Here is an 8,083-nt window from a genome sequence, read left to right on the forward strand (position 1 = left end):
CTCTCCTTTTTCAAAATGCTATCAGGAAACCAAAGCGAAAAAAATGGCGGATGCATTAAAAGTGTCTTTGTTTCTCAGAAATACAAGACTTTATTTTTATCGCGATAACATATATGTTTTTATGTATTAATCGCATCTAAACTAAATTATCTAGACTTTGTCACGGTAGATTTATGATACAAGCCTTCAAAGCCGAGATATTCGATGAACAAGTAGAGGTATGCATTTCCGAGCATTCCAATTTTCAGCAGGCTTGTATCATAAATCTACCGTGACAAAGTCTAGATAATTTAGTTTAGATGCAATTAGTACATAAAAACATATATGTTATCGCGATAAAAATAAAGTTTTGTATTTTTCCGTGAAACAAAGTCAGTTTCAATGCATCCACGAGGGGGATGACACTTGGAAACTTCACTTTAAACCCTAAAGGATAAATCGCCTTTTTTCTGTGGTGCATTTTCTTACAACCGCTTGTTCATCTTTACTGTGCATAGTAACGGATGGTTCTGGATCGGTTGTCTTTTGCTGAGTTTTTTCGGGTTAGAAACATTACCATGGTGATTTGTACGTTGTTTATAATAATATTTGCTTGTGTAAATTAAGCTTATTAGAAGAATCCCGACTGGGCTGAATATTCACAGCTTAGTAAATATTAGCTAGAAACTTGATCCAATTTGGTTTATTTCAGATGAGTAGAGAGCAATATCCCAACTGACTTTTGAAAACGTCGGTGTATTTTCGCAATAATGTTGGAATCGGTATTCTCTACCGTTTTGCAGCTCATCGTCGTCATGTAGATATCGAAAATTTATCTGAAAATTTCAGAATAGCTCTTAAATCTTAAATGGATAATTTTCAAAAGGTCTAGAATTCTTATAACAGAGTAACATTCATGCCATAATCTAATATAAGGCACTTTTATTACATCTTCAAGCTCTCAGGAAATTTTGCGCTAAGGAACTTAAGATCATGACGGTTTCACCAATTCGAAACCAATAGCAATTTAAAAAATAGTATGACCGTCAGAGGAACAGGGACAGAGATATCTTTGGTTAATCTTTCAAAGGGTCACAATAAATTGAAAAATTAAATATTATCCATCTTCACGTTCCCAGCTACTGAATTCAACGTTTTTTGAAACCATAATTTCATTTTTTCAATCTGCTGACGATTTAATGTTGACACTCAGTGATTGTCAAGAACAGTAACAAAAACTTTTAAAGAGATCGCATGTTCTTTGACTTTCTTTTCTACGGTTAGCAACGCTTTCAAACGGATCGATATAGATGTTTGGTTATATGTAGTTTTTTCGCTTTCCATTTACTTTTTGAAAAAACCAGATCTGTCGTCTCCCTCGTGCATCCACCATTTTTTTTCGCTTTGGTTTCCTGATAGCTGAAAAAGGAGAGAGAAATAAAATTGGCTCGACAAGGCTGCCAAACACAAAGACATTCAATTCTCATCAAAATAATAAAATGTATGCTGGCAACCTGGTACAGTTTGCTCATATACGAGAGAAAACAAGAGAAATACGATGCGCAAAGGGAATTGAGCGAGCCACGTGGTCGATTTAAAACTCAACACGTGGACCTCTGTCCTCAGACCTTAAGGAGTGTATCGAAAATAAGCTATCCACATACATTTGTGTTGTACGCATGTATTTGTGATGGTTTTTTATGCTCAGATCACAGCATGCTGTCCTTTCGGCTTTAAATTTTCGTTTGTTTACTTGTTTGTGTGGTTGAAATTATGCGTTTATTAGATATCGCGTATTGAAAAGGAAGTGAAAATTGAGGTTCTGGACACATGGCTAAGTGAGAAGGGTATTACTATGCGAAAATTTACGAAGCGGTTTGGAATTCGTCATGCCAGTGTGAAAAACCATCATTAATAAGTTTGGGGAACACTATTCTTTGGATGAGCTACCAGGAAGAGGCAGAAAACCCGGGTCTTCAAATCCGAAGCTGGACCAGAAAATGGTATCCCTAATCATGAAGAACAAATCAATGTCAATACGCGATTTGCCCAAAAAAACAGGAACGAGTGTCGGAATGATCCAGTGAATCAAGAAGCGAAATCACCTGAAGACCTACAAGAAGCAGAAAATCTGTAGAACAGAAGAAGCGAGCAGCAACAAAGGCCCAGAAATTGTATTCGCGCCTTTTGCAGTGGCCGGATGCATGCTTTTTGATGGACGATGAGACTTATGTAAAGGAGGACTCAAAAACCCCTCTAGGTCCACAATACTTTACTGTCGTCGTTGGGGAGGATGTGAGCGATGCGGACAGGTCGATTCAAATGGAGAAATTCGGTCGAAAGGTACTGGTAAGGCAAGCAATATGTTCCTGTGGTTTGAAGTCAACCATTTTTTACACTACTGGAACTATAAATGCAGAAATCTATCAATCTGAGTGTCTCCAGAAGAGATTACTGCCTTTATATAAGAAGCATAGTACACCTTCACTGTTTTGGCCGGATTTAGCGTCGGCTCACTATGCCAAAACCACTCTCAATAGGCTTGCGGAAAAATATCAATCCAACAAATTGCCCTCAGCTTCGACCCATCGAACGTTACTGGGCAATCGTGAATAGGGTATTCAAGAAGACTGGTAAGGCAGCTGGGAACATGCAGGAGTTAAAAACAAATTGGAGTCAAGCGTTCAAAAAAATTCAAAGCGTTCGATCAAAAGTTCGAAAATTCGTGAAGGAATAATTTAAATTTCATCCAGTTTTCATTATTCGAATCTGTTTTTAATGTAGTTTTCGCTTGTATTTAAATGAAATTTGAGACTGAGACCGAGGGGAGGTTATTGTATTACATTTCTTAACGTTTCTGTCGCACATGTCTAAGACCTTCTAAACGTCCATTTCTAGAGCACAACAATCCACAAGACTTGTGATGATGTGATAGATTTTGGGAATTAGGCCGAGATAGTTCCCTTACTTCGATTCTTGGAGAACAGAAAACATCTTCTAAATTTGTAGGTCATATTAGTTGTATTGTAGGCCATACCAACTTACTTTGGCTATACTTGTTTCGGTTTCAGGCTCCGAAAGTAGGGTTTAAAAATTTCAAAATGAAACTCACGTCGATTTCTCAGAGATGACTTCAGATTTGGGAACAGATAATAGTTCGAGTAAGTCAAAGATTTCAACCATGGTTACGATGCTCATGGGCTCATGCGCTTTCATAGTGATTTCGGTCCTCACTCGCTTTATAAATGCACGCTAATACTTGCATTGAGGTATACTCCAAAAGTATACTATGACAATCCCAGAAAACCGGAATCCTGATCCTTCCGACCCAGTGAGCCTTCCTCCCCCTTCCCTCTGGGTACGTGACTGCATGTAGTTATGATAATCCATGGCTTCAAGCTTCGACGTTAATAAATTCTGAGTGTCATTAGAAATGTGCTGAACATTGAGCACTAGCAGTGAAATCTTCCATCAGTTCCTCCATCAAAGTGTGATACTAGGGATGGAAACCCTTTATAATGCCTTTCTCAAATTATTTATATTTTCAAAAATATATCAAGAAGACTCTATCAAAATTTTGTTTTCGGCTTTGAATAAAATAAGAAACTTTCTTTGGGTATGAACTAACTTAACCTTTTCATTTTGTAAATTTAGTTTTGTCAAGTTATTATGATTTTTTCTTTATTTTGTACCAATTTTCACTAGTCAATTTTTCAAGTGATTGCATAAACTTTCTATATGAAAAACACAAGACTTTTATAAAAACAGAATCGTTGTATGACTTTGTGATAATACTTACAAATAGGTAAAAATTGAATGAAAAATTTTCATATTTTTCACCTGAAAATATAGATTCAAATGTGGCAATACGAAATTGAACAAAGCACGCTTCAAACGGATCAAAGTCGGTGGTGTTTCCTTTTTCCGCACCAGCACGTACTGACACGTACCTGTTTTGCAGCGTTATTTTGTATGACGGTTTCAATGTTTTGACACTTATCGCCCTATACTTTCGGAACCGGAAGTCGGATCTGAATGAAATTGCACACTATCACACAGATAATGAGAGCTTTAATTGGAATCATGATTTGTGCAAATTGCTGAGAAATCAGAGTGAGTTTCGTTTTTTTGAGTATTTCTTCACTATTATCGCTACTTTCGGAACCGGAAACCGGAGACTAGCAATCCCAAAATAGGTTTATATACCCTCCTACTAACAAGATCTGTCAACTAGATGAATTTGCCTGTAAGTTTTAACGAAAATTGCACCTCGTTTCGCCATCACTTGTGAAAAAATACTCATGAAATTGAAAATTTTTCATTCATCGCGGTGTTAAAGCGAAACCGGAAGTCGGATCCGGATCGACTTTTCGGGGACTTTTTAAAGAGTTTCGAGAACTTTTATTTGCTTCTTAGATTGTGAAAATCGGTTATGGAATTTTCGAGAAAACTGAGTGCACCTTTTCTCATAGATTTGCACATATTACCTTGTAATTCCGGAACCGGAAGTTGGATCAAAGTGAAACTCAAACTTCCATTCGAGTCTAAGTTTGTGGAAATCGGTCCAGCCATCTCTGAGAAACGTCACCCAACTAACCAAAAGTTCGGATAAAAGGGACTGATTTTGCTTAAACAGCTCTCAAAGTTCTTCAATAACATTTTAAGCAGCCCATTTTTTAAGTAATTATCCACACTTGAAAGATCGCGCGACGCAACCGAACGAACTTCTAAGCTGCTTCTAGAATACATTGTTCAGCTTCTATGCAGCGGAAAAGTTCACGCGGAACTTGTTCTGTACTTCGAACTGTCAAAAATTGCCACGTGTTTTCTTAAGCAGCTAGAAAGTTCACGCGGAACTTGATCTGTTCTTTCAAGTTCTCAAAAGTTCCGCGTGTACTTTTAAGCAGCAAGAAAGTGGATTTTTTAAAGTAATTGTGGAAATTCTGGTTGCTTTTACAGTGACTATTTTTTTTCCTTTTTTTCACTCTGTAATTCCGGAACCGGAAATCGGATCGGGATAACACTTAATAGAAGTGTATGGGACTATAAGACCTTTCATTTAAATTAGAGTTTGTGAAAATCGGTTCAGCCGACCAGGCGCGGCAACTATGGGGTGGCAATGCACTTTTTGCCCCTCCAAAAGATTTGTTGGAGAACCCCCCCCCCCCCCCATTATTTTGGCAATTGGAGAATCTTATGATATAACACTTCGTTCTGTTATCCCCGTAGTTAGTCTCCGTAATCGTTCATATTTCTTAACTAATTTGTTATTTGTTACACCACTTTCGAATATTGGTTATTACTGGAATAGTCAGGGGACCGTGCCACTTGAGCCAATTAGTTCTGAAAGTTTAATGATCTGTAGTAATAATTTTTCGTCCCCCCCCCCCCAATATTTCATAGAACTTACCGCTCCTGCAGCCGAGGACACGACCTGCCACTCGATATTTCAAACTGTCTCACAAATCTAACTACCCCTCAGTAACTCGTAATCTCAAAATGAAAGCAACCTTTCCATAAAAAATGAAACGGCAACCTTTCCATAAAACTGTTGTTTTTGAACTAACAGATACGGTAACCCTAGTTACGTTTATTTACGCTCATTTTTTCATAATAGTTGAAAGAGAAAATTTTCACTTTGAATATTTTGAATGAGATTAAAACAATTCTGAACAGAAGGATATTTCGCTACGAAGTAATTCTACCAATTTTTCAGGAAAAGTTTTCATCTTACAGTTCCATTGCACCGAAGCTCAAACACATGCTTGCGTACTCAGTCAAAAAAGTTATACATAGGATTAAATTCGAACTGAAAAGAAATCAGAGTTGACGATTTGAAAAATTGCCTTGGATCTTTCTAAGCTAGCGAATTACTTTAAAATTTTTTCGCACGGTTATACTCTGAAAAAACTAGTTTGTGTAACCTAGAGTGCCTATAACCAGAGTGACGACATCTCATCCGTAATTTTGGCAACAATTCAAAACATTCCATTAGCTTTACATTGAATTGACAGGTCGTTTGCTCGTTTGGAACTGGGAGCTGTCATTCCAAACGAACAGCTGTCGCCACTCTGATTATAGTCACTCTAGTGTAACCTATATTATTATTTGGTCGAACTGGACGTTTTGTTTACATCAAACTGAATAGGAAAATCCATCGTATATTCTATTAATTTTTTTAGGTTTCATATGATGAACTGTTTACATTCAATATAAATAAATATATGGCATTTTCGCATAATGATGCGGATGCGAAAAAATGTGTTCATAGAAATGTAAACTTTGAAGACTACTTCGAGAAAAATTATTATGATCAGGATTGCGAACGATTTTGCACGATTTTACGTTGAATGTCAAATCGATGTCCACTATGACGTTTACATAACACTAGGGGTGTACCGATAGTAAATAGTTTACGCAGTTCAATATAGGTGGAGCTAGTGCCCTCGACTAGTCAATGTATTTTGACTGGCTCTATTGGATAAATGTTAATATCAGGTGTACAACTTTGCTTTCGCCGTTTTCCGATAGGTGGCTGTACCGGCTGTGGCTGGTTAAAATACATAGATGATAATGCCTTTAAAGTGAGTGTGTATAGTGCCTAACGAACTGTCATCGCCGTTTCAGTGACAGTTGTTCTTGTTTTCGTATTATTCACGCTCGAAAATGTCTGTTTATGTGCCCAATTCTCGCCATTTGCGGGAAGTTTTACTTTTCTGTTACAATTCGAAATAAAAATGCAGCTGAAGCGCATCGAATGCTCTCAGAAACTTTCGGTGATGCTGTTCTGAGTAAAAGAACGTATCGAGAGTGGTTTCAACGTTTTAAAAATGATGATTTCGATGTCGAAGGCAAACCTAATGGTGGAAGAGAAAAAACCTTCAATGTTGAACAACTAGAAGCTTTGCTTGATGAAGATTCATGCCAAGCCCAAGAAGAGCTTGCCGAATCGTTGGGAGTGAGTCAGCAAACCATTTCAAAACGTCTCAAGGCCCTGGGCATTATTCAGAAAGAAGGAAACTGGGTGCCGTACGAGTTGAAACCGAGGGACATCGAGCGCCGTCTGTTTGTATGTGAGCAACTGCTTCAAAGACAAAATCGTAAGGGGTTTTTACGTTGAATCGTAACCGGTGATGAAAAGTGGGTTCGATACGATAATTCTAAATGCAGAAAATCATGGGGAAAGCCCGGGCGAGCTACTTCGTCGAAGACAAAACTGAATATTCACGGCGCCAAGGTTATGATTTGTATTTGGTGGGATCAGCTCGGTGTGAAACTGATGCACCTTAGTCGCGCGCTAAAAGAAAAACGGCCACAATATCAAGAGCGACATGACAAAATCATCCTTCAACACGACAATGCTCGGCCTCACGTCGCAAAAGTGGTCAAAAAGTACCTGGAAACGCTGAAATGGGAAGTCTTGCCCCACCCGCCGTATTCCCCAGATGCCGCCCCTTCTGACTTCCACCTATTCCGTTCGATGGCACACGGCCTGGCAGAACAACATTTTCAATCCTTCGAAGAGTTGGAAAAATGGATTGCTTCATGGATAGCGTCAAAAAAGGACTCCTTTTTTCGAGCCGGGATCCGAAAATTGTCGGAAAGATTGGAGAAAGTTGTCGCTAGCGACGGACAATACTTTGAATAATACATCTGTAAGCACTTTTTCGCAATGAAGCTTTTAACTTTGGAAAAAACGGCGGAAGCAAAGTTGTACACCTGATACATATTTATCCATCGATTCAGTCCAGTTCCGTAGAATTTTCTTCACCTATTTCGTCTGTTGCCGTAAGTTTACTTCTACTATTCGTCCAATGATTTCTTCTGGTTTCGTATAGGGATAGGGTCGATTTATCGATCTACTTCATCGGATTTAACAGAAGATTTTCTACTATGTTATTAACCTACTAAATGATGCATTCAGTATCTACTAGTTGATCGATGATGTCGAATTTCGTCTGTCGATTTGTTTGGTTGACGAGTCAGTAGAACTCTGTTATAATCTGCCATAAGAGTAGCTGCAACAATTTAGAAATTCGTCGGATCTGAAGTCGGATGATTCAGTCGACGCATACCGATTTTTTAGGAGGGAAAATCGAGGGGG

Source organism: Malaya genurostris, chromosome 2, assembly GCF_030247185.1.
Source record: "Malaya genurostris strain Urasoe2022 chromosome 2, Malgen_1.1, whole genome shotgun sequence".
NCBI lineage: Eukaryota > Metazoa > Arthropoda > Insecta > Diptera > Culicidae > Malaya > Malaya genurostris.